Genomic DNA, 22,268 nt, shown 5'->3' with positions numbered 1-22,268 from the left:
GAAAATATGTATATATGCATATATACATTTCCTTCTATGATTTGTTGCCTACTATCTTAACCCCATCAAATGTGGTGTAATTATGGAGAATGGGTAGGGAGTGTTTTATGATATGTCCAGGAATATATTCACTCAAATGTGAGGTTCAGCCTGAGTACATGGGGAGTGGCCTTGAGCATGGTGGTGGTTGGGTTGTGTAGGTTTTTGGCTGCTGGAGCTGGGTCCCTTGGGGCAGGGAGGGCTCTCACCAGCCCTCTTCTGGGGCACCCCAGGTAAAACAGCTTAGCGTGGAGTCTGGTGGCATGGTTATGGGGGTCTCATATTATGCTCCCTTTCGGGAGAAGCAGCTGTGTGATCTGGAGGGTGGCCGATGGAGAGATTATCTGGTGCCCAGAAGGAGGTGGCTTATGGGCATGACCCCTGGGTCACCAGAGACTGGGTAAAGCGGGCAGAGGATCTCTGCTCCGGTCCCGCTGAGCCCAGAGTCCAAGGTCGCAAAGTTCTGCATTACCTGGGTTCCGTAGGACTTCACTCTGGGTGAGGCTCAGCCTGACCACGTGGGGAGTGGCCTTGCATTGGTGGTGGTTGGATTGTGGAGGTTTTTGGATGCCAGAGCTGGGTTCCTTGGGGCAGGGAGGGCTCTGACCTGCCCCCCTCTGGAGTGCCCCGTCGAATACAGCCTGGCGCAGGTCAGGACATTCTGTGGCGTTCTCTTCTGGGAGTTTTAGTTTATAGTCCCTGGGTCTAGGCCGTTGATGAGATTACATGGCACAGGGAGCAGCGGGAGGGTGTGGGCAGTTTGTGGGTGTGACTGCCAAGCTACTGGAAAACTGGGGTCCTAGGGAGAGGAGGCCCAGTCCTGATCCAAGCAGGCCTGGAGCTCTCAGTCACGGGTTCCTGCCTACCTCTGCGCTACAGACCCTAATTGTGTCTTTTGATCTCTTTTGAGATTTATGGGTCTCTGAAATAAGGCCAATAAATGAGCTTATATAGCTGAGCCGGAGATGGTTTAGGGGTGTGTCTCCCACATACCTAACTTTTGGCCATTTAATTTCTTGATAAACTTGGCCCCAAATTGTTGGGGTCTGGCCAAAGGCACAGCAGCAATTTTGGGGTATCTGGAAGTCTGAAGGCACCATCAGGCTGCTGATGCACTCACCCCACAGGTACAGGTTGACCTGCTGGTGGCACCATAACCCCCAAAAGCTCAATTCTTAGTTTTTTGAGATGTGTCATATTTTCTTTTTCAAGAAGACTGAACTATCTTACATCCTCCAGCAGTACATGAGGGTTCCTTCCCCCACCCCATACCCATACTTTCAATCATCTTGATGTGCACAATTCAGTATTAAGTACACTCATATTATTGTAAAACCCACCATCACTTTACAAAACTCCATTCATCTTACAAGAATGAAACCTTAAACTCATTAACAGTTGTGTCCCACATTTATTACCTCTTTCCAACATGCCCTGGTATTGAACATTCCGTTTTCTTTCTCATGACCTTGATTATTTTAGAGATCTCATATTGGTGGAATCCAAGAATATTTGCCTTCTTACTTGAACTTATGCTTAGCATATTTTCAAGATTCATTCTTCATTGATGAATAACATTCCATTTTAATTTTCTTTGCATCACTACAGACACTGGGCTGACTACCTGCATTAACTATTATAAATAATGTTTCTGTGCAAAGTATATCTCTGAAATCCCGCTTTTTCATTCTTTTGTTTTGTGCTGCATCAAGTTGGTTAGGCATAAAATGTATTTTCAGAACCTAGTCTCTGCACGGTCTGGAGCTGCCTTTTCTTGAAGTGCATGCTTTAGATAAGAGTGATGATGAATGCTAGCATCATATTCCGAAAGTGACCTGACAACACAGCCTTGCTGTGACCTTCACCTTTAGAGACCCATCTTGATGATATAACAAACGCAGCCTCACAGTTTCTCAGGTTAACGACTTCACCACCCAACTCCCTTCAGACCTTTCAATTCCTCTCACCATTGCATATGCCCAAATTCCATAGTAAATATGAAGTTACCTAACTTAGGGTTTTCCTAACTCCTGGGTTGAAAGCTGATCAGTACAGGAAGTGACTGGGGTACTTGATAGTTCAATTCCATTTTCTGTAATGAATAGTAAGTGCTAGAGAATGTATTTAGAATAGCTAAAAAACAATATTAATTATTTAGCATTAAATAATACTAAACCAAATTTGTTGTTTAGCATTGGTCCCCCCAAGTAACGCCCCCCAGGTACTGGTCAGCAGAATGGCCATTGAGTTTTTCATTAAACAGACAAAGAAAGCACCTCATCTGTGCTCGGCATCCTAGGCTCTGAGGAGAAATTAGACTAAAATAGGTTTATCATACAGTCCATTGTCTAAACTAGCTCATTTTGAATGTGAAAGGAGCACTATTAATAAGTAAAAGCGCTGTAGCACTGTCATCCCGTTGTTCACCGATTTGTTCGAGCAGACACCAGTAACGTCTCCATTGTGAGACTTGTTACTGTTTTTGGCATATCGAATATGCCACGGGGAGATTGCCAGGCTCTGCCGTGTGGGCGGGATACACTCGGTAGCTTGCTGGGCTCTCTGAGAGGGACGTAAAAATTGAAGATGGGTCAGCCGTGTGTAAGACAAATGCTCTACCAGCTGTGCTATCGCTCCAGTCCACTATTAATAAGTAAGAGATAAAAACTTGTGTACCAGTACCATGCTGTTTTGATCATTACTGCTTTATAGTAAAGTTTGAGGTTGGGGAGGGTGATGCTTCCCATCATCTTTTCCCCAAGAATTGTTTTAGCAATCCGTGGGCATTTGTTGTTCCATATGAATTTCAGGATTGCTTGATCCATTTCTTTGAAGAATGTCATGGGTATCCTTATAGGGATCGCGTTGAATCTGTACAATGCTTTTGGGAGTATTGCCATTTTGACAATGTTGATTCTCCCTAACCATGAGCAGGGGATATGTTCCCATTTCCTCACGGCCTCTTTTATTTCATGGAGTAGCGTCTTGTACTTTTCTTTGTAGAGGTCTTTTACTTCCTTGGTTAAGCTGATTCCAAGGTACTTGATTTTCTGGGCACAATTGTGAATGGGATTGCTTTTTTCATGTTCCTTTCCTCTGTCTCATTGTTTGCATATAGGAAGGCCATGGATTTTTGGGTATTGATTTTATAGCCTGCAACTTTACTGTACAAGTCTATTGTTTCTAAGAGTTTCTTAGTAGAGGATTTAGGCTTCTCTAGATATAGTATCATATCGTCTGCAAATAATGAGAGTTTGATTTCTTCCTTTTCTATCTGGATGCCCTTGATATCTTTTTCTTGTCTGGTTCAACCCTTCTGGAAAACAATATGGATGTTTCTCATAAAATTAGAAATTGAGCTCCCATTTGACCCAGCAATACCACTACTGGGAATATACCCCGGAGAAGTAAAAAAGTATAGTCAAAATGACATCCGCACTTACATGTTCATCGCAGCACTATTTACAATATCCAGAATTTGGAAAAAACCCGAGTGCCCGAGAACAGATGACTGGCTAAAGAAACTCTGGTACATCTATACAATAGAATACTATGCAGCAGTTAGAAAAAATGAAGTCATGAACTTTGCATATAAGTGGATCAACATGGAAAATATCATGCTAAGTAAAATGAGTCAGAAAGAGACAGACATAGAAAGATTGTACTCATCTGTGGAATATAAAATAACAGAGTAGGAGACTAATATCCAAGAATACTAAAAATAAGTACCAGTAGGTTGGCTCCATGGCTTGGAAGCTGGTCTCACATGCTGGGGAAAAAGGCAGCTCAGAGAGAGAAGGGAACACCAAGTAAAATGTGGTTGGAGATCACATTTTAAATGTGGGTCTTTCTCTTTATTAGCTGTTGAACACATTGCTTCCTTCTTAGCTATAGTATTCTCACCTGTAAAATCATTATCATAATAGTCATATAGATTAGTTTAGAACTAAAGTCAGATTGTAAAATGTAAATAATTCTTGGGAGAGAATTCTCTTCATATAATATTGCTTATTTGTTATTGTGAATATGATACAGATATAATTGGGTTTTAGGACTCAGTGATAACTTTTGTATTATTACTCTTCAAAGAAAATCAATTATTGTTGACATGTTTCCACATTTATTTCATTTGTTCCTTTATAAATAGAAAATGTGATCATAAAAATGTCCAAAATATTGTAAATATGCAAAAATTAATGAATTTACTATATTTCTACATCTTAAGGATAAATACTGTTAACACTTTATTTTCTTTCCAACTGAGTTTTTCCAAGTTTATTTTTTCTAGCTTAAAAATTATACACACTCACTGTAGAAAAATTAGGAAAGCTTACAAAATCTGTATTTGGAAATTTGAAAGGATATAGCTGTTTCTTAATACTTAATGATGTATTTTATTATAATGATTGTCCATGTCTGTAAGATAAGATTGGTTTGCCTTTCCTCTGTGGTTGCAGGGAACTTGGCTTTGTTGATTGCTACCCCAACCTGTCAATTACCTTTGCCTCCTGATCAAACTCTGTTAACCTGTAAATATTGTTTTTCTCTTCTCCTTAAGTTCTTTGCATAGCTAATTCAGAGCAATGTCCTCTTTGTATAGACACAGGAAGACAATTAATGCTTTTGTAACTTGGAAGTTTACTGACTCCGAATGATTCCTGGGCATCTGTTCTCTCGACCTAAGACTCAGTTGCCCTTACTTCCTAGCACCGAAAAGGCAGGGTCCCAACGAGGGACTGGATGGACCCTGGGCAAGCTGTGAGCTACTCTGCATTGAAATGGGTCTGGCCAAAGCACCATTGTACTTAACTATAAGCTAAGAGCATGGTCATGGACAAATTCTGTCATGATCCAAAAATTAACATCTAGTTTAGGACCCTGCTAGGGTTAAGAAAGATTAATCTGACCTGAGCACTGTAGTCTGAGATCTATAGCGAGATGTCCCAAGGAGAGCCACCCAACAAGTTAATGTATCTCTTACTGTGTCCATATAAAATAATATTAAGAAGTGTAATTAAGATGTTAATTAAGATGTTAATTAAGTTATTGGACTAAAGAAAGGAGAAACACCCCTAGGTGGTATTTCTTTCCCTTGAGCCTGATCAGCGATCAGGAAGGGCTTTTGATATGTTGATTGTGCTACTGGACAGGGTGTGGGGTGTGGTGTCTACCCCCAATGCAGGGAGTTGGGGAGAGACTAGAGAGAGACCAGGGCAGCAAGATGGAGCGCGGAGAGACTAGTAAGGGGGACAGAGGGAGAAGAATGTAGGTGAAGAATGCAGGAGAAGCCCATGGAGAGATGAGAGCCCAGGCTGTGAGAGGGAGCACTGAGAGATGAGCGGGAGAGACAGGAGGAGACGGGAATGAGAGGCAGAGTGAGGCTTGAACGAGGGGCCCAGTGAGACTGGAACATGGGGAGAATGGAATAAATGGCAACTGATCACCAACCAGCCTGGCGGTCTCGTTTCCTCCTTTGTCCACCCATGGCATTGGCCATCCCAGGTGGGGAAGTGGCTCAAGACCACCAAACACAGGCGACGAGAGAGCTGTGGGGTCTCCCTAGTTGCCAGGGGATTACACACCTGCCGTTAAAGAATCAGTTTAAATTTGACCGTTCATACTGTTTTTTAAGCTTCAGTAGGGTCTACTTATAGATCTATATGAGGAAATTGAGAGAGAACTATTCAGATACAGCTAATATCAGCCCCTGAGTGGATCTATTAGGTTTTCCTAATAAAAGTCTCCTATCACTGCTCTCCTTAACATATATTTTAAGGCAGTGAAAATTACTGGTAATTTTCTTATAAAATATTGAATGTAATAAAAGTAAAGAGAGATTAAAGTGAGAATCACCAGCCACACAGCCGGGGGGGTGGGTGGGGTGGGAGGTATACCGGGTTTCTTGGTGGTGGAACATGTGCACTGGTAAAGGGATGGGTGTTTGATCATCGTATGATTGAGACTTAAACCTGAAGGCTTTGTAACTTTTCTCATGATGATTCAATCAAATAATAAGTTAAAAAATTACTAGTCAAGTGACCTGAGATGCAATAGGGCATTCATTGCCTGTGCATACCTGATTTTATGAAGTAACGTAGCAAATAAAACTTACTATTCCCTTTAACTAAGTGTCCCAGTGCTCATGAGTTTATTTGGCAAGGGAAGGTACAAATTAAAATCAGTTTTAATTTCAGCCGTGATCATGTATATATGTGGAGTGAGGACGATTTGACAACATAAACACATATCCTTCTAAATGAGTTAACTCCCAGGGGAGCACCTCCCCCTCCCCACCCCGGCCAGGGCTGTGACCCTGGTCCCTTTTCTATCCAAGATTTGAGATAATCCTGGAAGGAACCTCAGCAACTCATTTCTACCGTTCTCGATTCTCTGTAAAGGATGATGAAAAGATGGTGAAACATATACTTACCTTGGATTGCCTTTAGACAACATTTGTCGTACTACATTGCATTACAATTGCCATTGCATTAGACTGACAAGTTGTGCTGTGTTGTTACCCTCACTACACTGCACGTTAGATTTGAATCTAGGTTCACCTATTATGTGACTGAAACTGCTTTCAATGCAAAGGCAAATTTCTGAGCCTTTGGATGTTTAAGTCCTTCTCCTGGCCAAGTTGACACAGTAAAATGTACTGGTTACAAGATCTTCTTCTGTGCACTGACTCATTGATCTGGATTTTAGATGCGCTGAGGAGAAAATACATTACCAAAGACAACTTCTATCTATTCCATCCCAGAGGGTCATAAAATTTTTCTTTGCTTTTGAAATTCAAAACTTCTGCCAGGGTGTAGGAGTCTGTCTGTTGTAATTGATTTTCATTGGATTTCAGCAGAAACCTATTATTTAATTCATTTATTTCCTTCCACTCTTTTTAAAATTTATTTTTTATCTTATATTTAGAATAATATTTATGTCTTAATTTTTATCAATTTATTTTTGGGTTCCAGTCATGTAATGTTCCAATACTCATCCCTTCACAGTGTAAGTATCCCACAATCAATATTCCCAGTTTCCATCCCATCCCCACCATCCAACCTCTATGGCAGGCACTTTTCCTCTCTCTCTCTCTCTATATATATATCTCTATCTCTATCTTTCTCTCTCTCTTTTCCTCTCTCTCTCTTTCTCACCCTCTCTATTTCCCTTTGGCCCTTATGATTTGCAATACTGATAATGAACGGTAATCAGGTATATCCCTTAACCTACTTCCAACACTCAGTTTCTGTCCTAAATGATCAATTCCAACAATTGTCATACTAGTCTGTTCTCTATTCTAATTGTCCTTTGTCCCCCACACTATTTTGGTAAGATCCCACAGGGGTCAGATGGACTGGTCAATGGTGGGAAACTTGCCACTAGAAACACCTTCATACTTTAAAGCTCAACTATGGCAATCTCTATGAACACTAGGACTTCTCTTCTTGAATAGAACAAATTGTGTTCCCAGCTCTCCACCCAGGTTGAAGGCACCTTGAGAGCCACATTCTTAAGTTTGGCTTCTAAGTTTGGATCTAAAGCGTTCAGTGTTATTGGCTCTGCAGCTTGATATACCACACCTCAACCCACCTGACCCTGCCTTGTTACTTCCCATCTGCCTCTTCTCACTAAACCCCTCTTGATTTCTTTTCTTCTTTGTTCATCTCCTCCCTATCCTCTGGGGTCAGAGGTGTTTCAGGCAATCCCCACTTTATTACATTGTATTTTCTTGTCAACTTATTCTATATCCTAGAGAAAAGCGAGACCATCCTGTTAAAGAACTTTTCTTTGTCCCTTGGAGAGTCTTCAGGATGATCTTCCCTTGATCCGAATATACTGTATTTGATAGCTCTGATTCCCCAGGATCCCTGCTCTCACCAGATGCCTTGTTCATTTACATAAGTGGATACAGATTATTTTCTAACTCTGCCTACGTGCCTGATGTTTGAGGTTTCACTGATATTTTTATTGTCACGCTGACTGCTCTAAATTTCACAGGGTCTTCTGAGTAGTGGTTTTAGCTGAATGTTACTCGCTGGCATCTCTGGAAGAAGACTGGACAGAGGAGAGAAGTCAGGTTAACGACATTTACTCCTGTGCTGGCCCTCCATAAAGTGTTGCTCTCATAAGTCAGGGTAAAGGCTCTCACAACACATTCGATTTTCCTTCCCTTGTTCTGCCCACACTTGACTTAGTGGTTTCTTATACAATGTTAAACATGAATTTTGTGGGTCATTTTAGTGATGTTATGTTTCACTGTAGTTTAGTCAAATACTAGTTTAGATATTGTAGTGAATGCACTTTGGAAATGTGGTTTATACTTAAAAATAAATTGACTTTCACAACCAGATTTCCCTTCTAGATTGTGGGAACCTCATCCTGTCAGCTGAAAGCCTGAAGTACAAAACCCAAGATTTCTCAGAGGAGAAATTTGGTTTCAAGACTCCAACGTTACCATACATATCCAGTTTGAGTTGCCAGGCTATTGACCCATCCAACAGATTTCAAATTTGTGACACAGAACAGTATGTCTCTCCTTTCCTCTTTCTCCCCCCACTCTTTCTCTCAAGCCACTTTCCTCATTTTACCTTTCACTCCCAGGATTCCTCTTTCTCTGGAAACACTGATTGACACCTCCTTCATTCTGCTGGAACCCTGACTACTTTAAAGCCTCTGATAACTGCAACTTGAGGGGGAGTCTGAAGAACAAAACTGAGGTCTTCTATCATTTTTCTTAGTAATTTCTTTATTCTCTTGCCTATCAGTTTGCACAAAAGGGACTGGACTGAAGAGATGTGGGTCCTGCCTCTGTGGGTCTTTCTACTTCTGGGGAAACCTGAAAAACAGAAATACAATATATAAAGTATAATAACAACAGTTGGCTCAAGGGGTGCTATAGAGTACTTTACTTTGTCTTGGGTGGTAGGAAGATTCTGGTGGGAAAGCCAATTCCAGGCAAGATGTAAGATGTGGAGGATTTCAGGAAAAGAGGAGGGATAACCAAAGCCTTCAGCCTCTGTGGAATTTTCCTTTAGTTCACTGATTATCATCATCATCATCATCATCATCATCATCATCATCATCATCATCATCATCATCATCACGATATGTCTAGAATAGTATTAATAATTATGGTAGTGTTTATGGCATTGATGTACAAGTTACTGAACCCCCTAACCACCAAAGTGGCTAAGATCCTCCACCCTATCTGTGTGTCGTCTCTGATTAACTTTTTGATCCCCCCTCCCTCCACACTGCATGCTAATCAGGTTTTTAATCCAAGGCTGAGGGCTTGCCATTTGTTTGCAAATGGTCTATGCCATTTTCTTGTCTCTATTCCATAATGAGTGAGGTTGTCTAGAATTTGCCCTTCTTCTATCTTATCTCACTTACTATGGAACCCTTTAGTTCTGCACACGTGGCAGGCAACCGTTGATATGATTTCATCTCTTCTTACAATTGTATAACATTCCATTTGTATGTATACCACACATTCTTTATCCATTCACCTGTCATTGAATATTCCATTTCTTTCCACATCCTGACCACCATAACTCAAGTGCTGCAATGAACACAGGCATGCATAGGCCTTTTGGAATGAGTCTTATTGTGTTGTGGGAGCAGATGTTACAAAATGGAATCAGTGGGTCATGTGACAGTTCCCTATTCTTACCTTCATGATGATCTTCACCTGTAGGGAACTTTAAGAGTAACTTTGCCCAGAGAACCTCGAAGAAATGGGTAATTCTTATAACCTCCCAAGGCTGAACCAAGATTTGGAATTCCTGAAGAGAAGGAGAGAGAGAGACAGAGAGAGAGAGGAGAGACAGTGAGAGGAGAGAGAGAGAGGTGGGGAAAGTACTGTCACAGAGGCAGATAAAAGGTAGAGGTGGGAAGGAAACTGGGGACATCGTTGATTGGTTGATTGGTGATTGGTGGTGGGAAATGTACACTAGTAAAGGCATGGGTGTTGGGAAAAATATTTAAAATAGATAAAGAATGATGAAAACTATGGTAGTAAATTCTATCATGTGAAACAGTAGTAGTGTTGGAAGGGGCTTTAGAATTTGTCACTGGGGTAATTTAAGGTTTATTAAATTTCTTTATAATAAAATATGATATTAGATAGAAAAATATTAAAAGAGTAAGTTTGCGGGCAATGGATCTATCCGCTGTATTTTTACTAATCTCTTAGAGAGCCACAGGAAGGACTTTGCCCCCCCATGCCTTGCTGTCTGGACCATGTCCATGGCTGAACCCCGACTACCTGGGCTAGCTCCCTTACGGGGGTGCTCTCTGACTAGGATCCTTCTCTTTCTTCATGGACATTTTCTGATCACTTCATTCCATGCAAATCTGCACATAAAGATGCCACACATTTCAAAACTCCACGACTACCTGCTTTATTTAGCATTTTCACGAAGATGAGAAAAATGCAGTTCAATTTCATGACTTGTGCCTTCTTGAACTTTCTGAACCAAAAGCAGACAACACATTGATTTCCATTAATTTTGTGGCCATGGCAAATTCCCTTCAGTTCAGGAGACATTTGCCCATCAGTTCAACTTTTTCAGAGCCATGCGCACCACGATTAATTAATTGATGGATGGATGGGTGGATGGGCTGACCTGTAGCCAGACAGATCAGAAAGTGAAGCAAAAATGCTAGCAGAGACTGAGAGAGGTTTCTTCAGAAACCGTGAGCCAGATGTCATTTTAAAAAACATGAGGTCTGAATCCATCCTGCTTGATAAGGGGATAAGAGCCCATTTCATTTCTGTAAGCCAAGTCTGCCTACTAAAGCCAACCCTTGCTTGAATCAAAGAGAACCCTCCCCTTACACCCCCCCCCACACACGTTTTTTCCCCCCTTGGAGATGCCGGCGGATCGCCTTAATTCTCCATTCAGTACATATCCTTGGCAGAAAGGGTGATCCAGGGAGTAGGGGGGGATGGTAGTTCTAATTGGCAAGTCTGGTTTTATAAGTGGGCTGCTTTCATCTCGCTCCTCTTTGGAAATAATGAGGTTTGTAAAATCGTTGTAAATATATGTCTGAACATGTAACCCGCCTCACCTCCTTCGCTTCATGATTTGCTCAGCAGCTGGTGCTGCCGTGGCAGTTGAGCAGGATAAACTGGCTCTTTTCGGGGACATCTGTATCCAATATAGACTATCTCTGGCATGCCTGTGTCCCCGCTCTGTGTGTAACATGATGGAAAGCAGGCTCCGAGTTTTGGGTCCTTGCCCCATGCACTTCTCCATATCATGAAGTAAGTGAACAGCCACTTCCTCTCCAAGTCTCGTAAATGCTGCAGGGATTTTCATTTTCCATCAAGAGGATGAGATTTTTCTTTCTGCCCGGGATCTCAGAAGTCCTTGCGGCCGGCACTCTGCAGAAAGCGGAGAAGCAAGCCTCCCGGCCCTCGGACGCCCCATCCTGCCATCTGCTTGGCGGCCTCGCAATCCCTCAAACGGTGCGTTCCAGCGTTATGGTTTGGTGTTGTAAATACAAACAATACACATGAAATAAGCCACAGTTGACACTCAAAGTTAAACAAAGTTGGGCGTTGACGCTGAAGATCAAATTCGAGGCTCAGCCTTCCGTTTGTTCTCCGTTTTCTTCTCTTCTCTTGAATCTCTCCATCCGAAGAGACCATCCAATAAAATGGTCTTAGAAAATCTGCTTTTACTTTTAATTTGGAGTGTGTTATTTGACATGGATTCTGAGAAGAGCCATTGTACTTTAACCAGGCAGTGCCCCACTTGGATCAAAGACGTATACTGAGCTGAAAGATTATTTTTCAGAAAGGATGGTCACTAAGAGCAGCCCTCACTGTGCAGATCGTACGCGAGCCATATCAACTTTACCTTGATATGCTTAAGGGTACAAAGATCTCAAGCTTTCTCCAGTTCAGGAGACTTTTAGGGATAGACTCGCCCATCAAACTGTACTCGCCCCATCAAATCTGCCTGGTGTTGCGGTTGTGCTTCAAAGTTTGATAGTTCTGGATCCCATAGAATGAGCGAAGATAAACTTCCCAGTGTGTTTTGTAAGATGGCATCCAAGGGGCATCGGAGCTGATCCATGACTGCTGTGAGGACTCACTGGAGGCTTTTCTGATTTACATGCCCACCAAGATACTACTGATCTCCTGTCTCTTTATTTTCCCTCCCTCCCTTCCTTCCTTTCTTCCTTCCTTCCTCCCTCTCATCCTCATTTCCTCCCTCCCCTCCTTCCCTCCCTCCCCTCCTTCCCTCCCTCCCTTCCTTCCTTCCTTCCTTCCTTCCTTCCTTCCTTCCTTCCTTCCTTCCTTCCTTCCTTCCTTCCTTCCTTCCTTCCTTCCTTCCTTTCTTCCTTCCTTCCTCTCATCCTCATTCCCTCTTTCCCCTCCTTCCCTCCCTCTCCCTCCCTTTTTCCTCCCTCCCTCCCTCCCTCCTTCCCTCCCTCTTTCCCTCCCTTCCTTCCTTCCTTCCTTCCTTCCTTCCTTCCTTCCTTCCTTCCTTCCTTCCTTCCTTCCTTCCTTCCTTCCTTCCTCCCTCTCATCCTCATTCCCTCTTTCCCCTCCTTCCCTCCCTATCCCTCCCTTTTTCCTCCCTCCCTCCCTCCCTCCCTCCCTTCCTTCCTTCCTTCCTTCCTTCCTTCCTTCCTTCCTTCCTTCCTTCCTTCCTTCCTTCCTTCCTTCCTTCCTTCCTTCCTTCCTCCCTCTCATCCTCATTCCCTCTTTCCCCTCCTTCCCTCCCTCTCCCTCCCTTTTTCCTCCTTCCCTCCCTTCCTCCCTTCCTCCCTCCCTCCCTCCCTCCCTCCCTCCCTCCCTCCCTCCCTCCCTCCCTCCCTCCCTCCCTCCCTCCCTTCCTTCCATCCTTCCTTCCTTCCTTTCTCCCTCTCATCCTCATTCCCTCCCTCCCCTCCTTCCCTCCCTCTCCCTCCCTTTTTCCTCCTTCCCTCCCTCCCTCCCTCCCTCCCTCCCTCCCTCCCTCCCTTCCTTCTTTCCTTCCTTCCTTCCTTCCTTCCTTCCTTCCTTCCTCCCTTCCTTCCTTCCTTCCTTCCTTCCTTCCTTTCTCCCTCCCATCCTCATTCCCTCCCTCTTCCTTCATCCTTTCCTCCCCTTCCTTTTTTCCTTCCATTTTGGTGCCACACTGGGCGATGCTCAGAGGAAATCCTGGCTCTGCACTCAGGAATCACTATTGGTGATGCTGAGGGACCTTATGGGGTACCAAAGATTGAACCTGGGTTAGCTGCATGCAAAGCAAATTCCCTCCCCACTGTACTATCACTCCAGCCTTAGTTCTTACTTTAAAAATAAAGAAACAGATTAGACACTGTATTCACTCAGTTTACTCCACAATGGAGATGTGATTCTGTTCAGGAAATCAGAGGCTTCCAAATGGACCCCTTGGGGTCAGAGTGATAGCACAGGGGTCCAAGTGCCTGCCTCTCATGTTGCCATGGCACTGCATGTGGTCCCCCAAGCCCCAGCAGGAGGGATCCTTCAGCACAAATCCAGGAGTATGCCCTGAGCACTGCAGGGTGTTGCCCTAACCTCCTCAAGGAGAAAAAGGAAAAAAGAAAAAGAAATAGTTACCCACCCTGTGGAGCTGAGATGGGGGAGAGAACTGGAGATCTCTTAGAAGCAGACTTCTAGAGAGCAGGAGGTCTGCCTCTGGATTTGTTTCTAGAAATAAGAAGAGAAAGAGGCTTCACGGGAAAATGAGGAACAAGTTCCTGGCTCCTAGAGCTTGTCTCTTGTGGCACACAGACATCCTTGTCTGGAGAACTGTACTCAGGAACACCCCGGTAAGTGTTTCTCAGTGTCACAGCTCTCTCGAAAGGAGTCACGCTTTACTCCTAATGGGACACGTCCACGTTTTTATTACCACACCTGACATTACTGATGGCTTCGAAGTTCTGCAGAGAGAGAATAAGGCTCTCGGTCAACGCCTCTAGGAGTGTATCTCCAGTGCGTGGGTTATCCTGACCCACGGGCCACCAGAGATGTCAGTCTGTGTTTGAGTTCCTTCCTCCTCCTCGGACCCTGCCATAGAAACCTGTGCAGAGAGCCAGCTTTCATCCAGCTCTAATGAAGGCAGGCTGCTCCAATCTTCAACGTTTCTCCCAGGCTGTTGATGTGATGCAACATTGCATTGGTTGACTGCAGTATCACTGGTAAATAGATTTTATTGTATTATTTTACATGCTTGTGGTTTAAGAAAAATAAAACAGGAGTGGTTTGGTGTGGGAAAAGCATGGAACTTTTATATTCATTATAAAATATGATAAATATCTCCTCTTCATGTCCTTCTACTCATTTCCTTCCACTATTTGATGGTTCTTCCCCCTCAGTTTAACTTAGACAGTCGCAGTCAAAACCAATGGAGAATTTTTAAAGACAGGAAAGCATCACTGATTATTCCGAGAAGATAATTTAGGATACAGACAAACACCCAGACATCAGAGGCGTGTAGTACAAGTCCCAGGGAAGGGTATGAACCATGTAGGCCCTCTCCTGGTGGAGCCCTCTCCCCAAATAAAACCCCTCTTTGGAGGGGTTTGAAGGAGGCCTCATTACATAGTCATGATTGATGAAGTCATTGGCTAGAGGCAATTGCTTCCATTTTCAGACCCTCTTTCTGGTTCAGAGGCGTAGGTGGGGTTCCTGAACCTTCTAGCCCTCTAACTCCCAGTTTGTGCCTCTGGCAAGCAGCCCAGTCCTTAGGTTGTACCTAGATGCATTCATCAACACAACAAGACACCATTCTTGCTGTCACCACTTAGGAAATTCCAAGACTTCTCAGAGTTCTGTGCCTGAAACAGGGACACTGACCACGCACATGTTAAGTTCTTGGGATTCCTCATGATAGAACAGCATCATCTTGCTTCTCTCTTTCCTTCCATTGACCCAAAGAGAACAAGACAGAAAAGGGCTTGGGGTCCCGGACCCAGGGTCCTGTTCCATTCTCTGTCCCTAAGATCCTGGACATGAGTGCCCACCTGGAAGCCAGTTTGTGTGTGTGTGTGTGTGTGTGTGTGTGTGTGTGTGTGTTATAAAATAATGCATTACTAACACTGAACAGAAGAGTAAAATTAAAAACAATATACTATATCCCCTCAAATGAAGCCTGGCTAATTGTTTACTCAGCTGATCAAGAATTATGTCACTGTCACTATCACTGTCACTGTCATCCCATTGCTCATCAATTTGCTCAAGCCAGCACCAGTAATGCCTCTATTTTGAGACTTGTTGTTACTGTTTTTGGCATATTGAATATGACATGGGGAGCTTGCCAGGCTCTGCCGTGTGGACAGGATACTCTCGGTAGCTTGTCGGGCTCTCCGAGAAGGGTGGAGGAATCGAATCCAGGTCGGCTGCGTGTAAGGCAAAAAAAGGTTAAGAAGAAAAGTTATTTTCTAGTCATAAATATTTGAATTAAACCTGCAAATATTTCAAAAGGGTACAATCTTAATAATCAGAGATATATATATATATTTTTAAATTTATTTATTTTTAATTAGAGAATCACCGTGAGGGTACAGTTACAGATTTATACACTTTTGTGCTTATACTTCCCTCATACAAAGTTTGGGAACCCATCCCTTCACCAGTGCCCATTCTCCACCACCCGTAAACCCAGTGTCCCTCCCACCCTCCCCAATCCCATCTCCCCCCCACCCCACCCTGCCACTGTGGCAAGGCATTCCCTTCTGTTTTCTCTCAGAGATATATATTTTAAGCTGCTTTAGAATAGGAAAATCAAAGGAAAAGAATTCACACAAAGTAACAGTCTAATTATTTCCCTTTGTATAAGACCATCTGGAAGTGGAGAGAGTCATATTTTCATAATTTGGGGGGATGGACTATGCTGAGAAAAGTAATTTAAAGATGAGGATTTCACAAGCATCAATAATTTAATTTCAGTAAAAATATTAAGTATAAATATATTAACACTCAATATTTGAATCAAACATCACCACTATAGGATGGCTAGAGAGATAGTTCAGGAGCTAAGAAACGTGCCTTACATATGACCAAATCAGGTTCAATTCCTGGCACCAAATAGGGTGCCCTGCCAGGAATGACCTCTGAGCACAGAGGCAGGAGTAAACCCTGAGTAGTACCAAATATAGAAACAGAAACAAAACAAAACAAACAAAAATGTATTACCATTGAATTATAGTCACTGTTCAGATATGGCACCTAAAATATGTAGTGGTATTACATGATAATTACTTTTTTAATTGTTGATCATATGACACTAGAAATGTAAGCAAATAAAAGAGAAATGATCTGAACCCTCTAGGAGACAACCATGAATATTCTGATAGAGAAAAACATGAATAAAGGTGTCTGATCCTGCTGGATTTATTCCCTGAAGGTGGTGTTAGAAGTATAAATAAGTCTTCTATTTCTTACACTTTTATACGACTTTGAACTTGACAAAGCATTGCCACTTGTCTCCTAAAACCCAGAGAAGCAGACTGCATCTAACTCCCATGCAAGAGAGAAGATGCCTTCGAGGAAATGAAAATTAAGTTACCCACCCAAGGTCAGAGAACTCAAAAGATACAGACCTGGTACTCTTGCACTTAAGTCTCTTGGAGTCATCAGGGCTCCAAGTCAACTAAGATGACAGGAGAAAATATCATACTTTGAGCAATACTTCTTTGCTTCAGTAAAACGCTGTACGAAAAAGTTTCAGGAGCAACTTGTCATGGCATGGGCATGAGTGATGACAATAGTGACTGAATTTCCGTCTCCAGCATTCCTACTTCCTGAGCTCTCCAGACAAGCAATGGAGGCTTATGAGTTACATTTGCTAGTTTTGCTAGCGTAACACTGATAAAAGGGCATATCACCCATCAATGCTTCATGTGTATGAATGTCTGCACCTGTATATCTGAGTCAGCAGTGAAATGTTTTGCTATCTTAATTGACAGGTTTGCATGCTTTCATAGATGAGCTTGACTGGTATGTTGTGGAAAAACAACACCTGCACATTTTACAGACATCAGAAGAGAATGGACCTAGGCCCTAATTATCTGGTTGGCCATGGACATAACAATATGAAAATATTTGGAGTATCTCTGTCTGCAGCACTTTCTGAAGATGATAATAGAAGTTGAGTGTCACGCATAACACCATCTTTGAATGCACAAATATTTATACCTCCTGTCTGAAAAGGAAATACTACTTTAGTTTTTGAAAAAGAAAGAGGTGAGGAAGGAAATATCTGTCTATTTTAGCTTATCTATAGGGAACAACTTTTTCCTGGTTCTGAATTTCTACCTACCACAGCTCCCTACCCCCTCCCTAATGGTTCTCGCTGGCTAAAACAGAAAACCAGATTCTGAGAATGTCCACCTACAACTGCAGCAGTCTTGGACTCCCAGAGAAATTCTCCAAGAGTAAAACTTTCTCTTGAAAGAGAAAAGGAGAGAAGGAACATATGTGCCTGACATAGAGGCAGGCTGGGGGTGGGAGGTAGAAGGGAAACTGGGGACACTGGTGCTGGGAAATTACACTGGTGGAAGGATGGGTGTTGGAGCATTGCATGAGTGAAACCCAACCGTGAACAGCTTTGTAATGCTCAGTCTCGTGGCGATTCAATAAAATTTTTAAAAGTATTAAAACAATGAAATAAAACCTTCTCTAAGAATAATTTCAAGTTCTCTCTCCACTCCCCCCCCCAACCTCCATAGAGAAGCAAGAAGGAATTATCAATGGACGTTAATCTAAACATTGTCCTGTGAGATCCAGCCCCAGGAGTAGGTCTTATGTCCTTCTCACCAGTCCTCAGGTTTAGAAAGGCAATGAACACAGGCAATTATTTAAAAATTTTTTTTAAAATGATGAGGAAGTGAATATGGCTGAACTTAGAAAACTGGGGTGGTTCAGAACTGCAGGGAGAAGCACGACCTTTGGGTCTTACAAAGTATTTTAAATCTTAGCCTCCCAAATGAGAATTATCTCACTTCTTGAAGTTTCAGACGAGAGGACTGTTGATCAGCCCGCCATATCTTAGACACTCCCAGCGTTCCCTTAGGGTGTGGCTGGGCCTGCAAGCACATTTTCTATCATTTTGTTTTCTGTTCTCAACCTCTCCATGAGTTCATGTCTCTGAACCGAGTTTAACTCCAAACAATTTAACTTAAGATTTAAATTGTCCAATGACTAAGTATAAACACATTGAAAAATTCTGTTTTCACTCCTCTGTAGAATGATACAATGATATTTGTTTTCCAAAACCACCATCAGAAAGAACTACTGCATGGGTGGTTTTAAGAACAGAAACTCGTTTTTCTCACAGTTCTGGAGACTGGAAACTCCAAGATCCTGGTGTCTGTGGACCTGGTTTGTTGTCAGGCTTCCCCCTAGTTGGTAGAAGACTCTCTTCATACAGTCTTCCTTCTATGCCTATATCCAAAATTCTTCTTCTGATCATACTGGATTAGGGCCAACCGAATGAATTCACTTTAACTTCAATAACTCTGTGAAGACCTCAAATACACTTATATTCTGAGCTACTGAAGGCTAGAACTTCCACTTAAGTCTCTTTAAAGTGGGGAAACATGAGTTAAGAAACAAGAAAACAAATCCAGGTTGACTGTGAGGAAGTCCCCCAAATGAGAATTTCCTGAATGATTTTCTGCCAGCTCCAGGAAAGAATATCCATGAAAGATCACATCTTTCTCAAGATATGGGAAGGATCAGTTAAGAGGCCCTATTTTCAGAAATATTCCTGGGAATGGGGGAGACTGCTGAAATCAAGACTCATTTTCTCTTGACTGAAGATTTATGTTTAGAGTACCAATTTATATATTTGTAATATAAATTCTGACTCCTGCAAAAGAATCAGAGATGCCATATAGGGATAAACATAGGAGATAAAAAGAATAAGAGTAATCAGAAAATTAGAGAGGGAAGAGATCTTGCTAGATGCATGAAAAGAGCTAAAATATTATGGTTGGGTCCTTCACCATTTTCTGAATATCCTGGAAACAAAGAAGAAAGAAAAAGTATTATAAAAGATGTCATCTTTGCGGTCCATTAAAGGAAACAGGCACGCTTGCCTGCAAAGCAATTCCCCCATTCCCACCTCCCAGAGTTAAACCAATAAGAAATTTATTGCATGAGACAGTTTGTAAAGGCCTGAATGAATTAAGAATGTCAGACATTGAATAAGGGCTAGTGAACCATAAAGTAGACAGTCGTCAAATAGGCTTAATGAAAGTAATTATAATAAAAACTGTCTTATAGCTAACTTTAGTGTTCTAAGCGGGGAGGCTGGACATAACTCACATCTTTGGGGAAGAAGTACAATCCTCAGAAGACTCTTTTCTTCTTGTGGTATGTGGGATAACTATTAATACAGGAAAATATTTGAAATACGCAGTAAGTTGCCATATTACGGCAAAACCCACTGACGAGTCTTGTCTAGAGATGATATGTCTTGTTTAGGAGCTAGCAAAACTGAATGACTTTTCAAAAGAAAATACAGCAATTTCTTTCTTTTTTATTTGTTTTTTGGGCCACACCCAGTACTGTAAAAAACTAAGGCTCGCTGAGGGGCGTGTGCACTCGCGGGCTCTCTGGGCGGCTCTGTCTCACCGCCCACGTTCGGTGCTCTGGAACCGCTGTGTATGGGCTGGATTGGGGCAGCCGTTGGCCAAGGACAGGCGGAGGAAGAACGAGGACCAAGCTGGTTGCTGATTAGTTATCGTTTATTCAATCTTCCCTCTTTCTCATCTCCCGCACTCCCAGCTCTGTCCTCTCTCTAGATCTACTCCAGCCTTTCTCTGGCTTCTCTGTCTCTCCTCCTACTTCTCTCTCCCACCTTGCCCTCTAGGCTACACCCAGCCAGGTAGCAAAATCAACATAAGAAAGCCCTTCCTGAGGGCAGGGCATTCCAAAGCCCTTCCTGACTCTTAAGGGTTTTTTTTTTTCTTTTCCTTAGTCCAAACACTTATTAACATCTTAATACTAGTTATTTTTGTATGGACATAGCAAGAGATACATTGAGGCTTGCAAGGCAGCTCTCCTGACAACATTTTGCCACAGGCTCAGACCACAGCACTCAGGCCAGATTAATCACTCCTAACCCTAGCAGAGTCCAAATCTAGTTATCACTGTTTGGATCATGACAACATTTGTCCATGATCAAGCTCTTAACTTATAGTTAAGCATTAGGCACTTTGGCCAGGCCCATCTCGATGCCAGGGTAGCACACAACTCACCGCTTGCCCTAGGTCTGTCTCGTCCCTCATTGGGACCCTGCTTTTGGGGGTGCTAGGAAGTAAGCGAAGCTGAGGCTTAGGTAGAGAGAACAGATGCCCAGGAGGAAAATATCATGTAGAGTCAAATGACTCCCAGGTTATAAAAGCATAGCATTTGCTAAGTCTTCCTGTGTCCATACAAAAAAGACATTGCTCTGAATAAACTATGCAAAGGACTCAAGGAGAAGATTAAAACAATATTTACAAGTCAACAGAACACTAAGAAAGAAGCTACAAATAAACAAAGAGGAATGGGAGCACTGTAATGAGAGTAACCCAATAAACCTAAATTACCTGAGGCTATGTTATCCTACACAGTACTGCTCGGGGCTCACTCCTGGCTCTTCTCTGTGTTCAGGGTTGACCGCTAGCAAGGCTCCGGGGACTGAACCCAGATTAGCCTCATGCAAGGCAGATGCTCTGACTGCTGTATTATCTCTCTGGCCCTAGCAATTTCTATTTTCAGTTTTCATTTTCTTTTCATCTCCTGCTGTCCTCTTCTTCCTCCTCCCCATTTCTTGTTTGCTGTCATCCTCCTCTTTTTTCTTTTCTTGACTCTGAGAAAGAGAAGAGGAGGCAATTAATATATATGACTAAATACTAAAAGTTAAGGGTTCTCTGAGAGAGCCTGGCAAACTCCCCGTGGCTTATTCATATGCCAAAACCAGTAACAATGCTGGATCTCATTCCCTGACCCTAAAAGAGCCTCCAATGCGGCACCGTTGGGAAGGACAAGTAAAGAGAGGCTGCTAAAATCTCAGGGCTAGGACAAATGGAGATGTTACTGAGACTGCTCGAGAAAATCGATGATCATGGGATTATGATGATTGTGATGATGATGATGATGATGATAATGATGATGATGATGATGTAGGGGTTCTCAAGAATAATGTGCCATGTATTGGAGATTGCTAAGACTTAAGATGGACCAATGATCTCTGTCTCCTCAAATTCATGCCTGCCACAACTTCCACGCTGCTTGGGGTCTGCCTGTATGATCAGTACTACACAGCAGAACAGACGCTGAGCACTAGTGCAGTGGATAGGGCATTTGCCTTGCATGCAGTGAACCCTGGTTTTATTCCTGACATCTTAGAAGCCCTCCAAACACAGCTGGGAGTAATTCCTGAGAGCAGAACCAGGAGTAAGTCCTGAGCATCGCTGGGTGTGATCCCCAAACAAACAAACGAAATATAGCAGAAGCGATGGCAAGTCATCCAGGAAAAAGGTCGCTGAAGACAGGTTTCTTTCTTTTCCTTTATCTTCTCCCATGCATCATTGACTCTGGGAACAGCTGCCCTGCCATCAGCAGCCCCCAAGGCTCTTTCTTGTCAGTTACCATTGAATGGGGTTGGAAGTAGATTCTCCAGCTTGTTCAGCCTTCAAAACATTACAGCCCAGGCTGATATCTTAAAAGAAATCCCCAGCCAGAATCACCCACCTGAACCTCAGCCAAGTTATATGAGATAAAGAACTTATGATACAGTTCTGTGACCCGCAGAAACCATGAGATAATGAATGCTCGCTGCTTCAAGTTATCAAATGATGGGGGTGATTTGTTATCTTTTACAGGAAAGTAGGAACAACACATTCTATTACAAATAGTTTGTCTTGTTGCAGATTTTTCTCTCCTGTTACATTCTGAGAAAAGCTTTCTCTATTTACTCTCAGTCATACTCCACCTCCTTGGGAATGCACACCCCCTTTGTCTACATTAGTTTTCTTCATATTCCTTATCACTATAAGATATTATACTGCTTTTATTGGTCTATTGTTTGACTCTGTACAAAGTAATTTTCTTTTTTAATATATACATTTTTAATGAAACACCGTGAGAGACAGCATATATGTGTACATATGCATATACAAATGTAAATATATGCATGTATATAGATAGATGCATGTATAAAAACTATGTAAGTTGCCAATGTGCATAAAGGCAGAATGAACTTTTCCTTAGG

This window comes from Sorex araneus, chromosome 1 (assembly GCF_027595985.1).
Source record: "Sorex araneus isolate mSorAra2 chromosome 1, mSorAra2.pri, whole genome shotgun sequence".
NCBI classification, from domain to species: domain Eukaryota; kingdom Metazoa; phylum Chordata; class Mammalia; order Eulipotyphla; family Soricidae; genus Sorex; species Sorex araneus.
The sequence above is the reverse complement of the archived record's forward strand: the minus strand, read 5'-3'. Positions refer to the sequence as shown.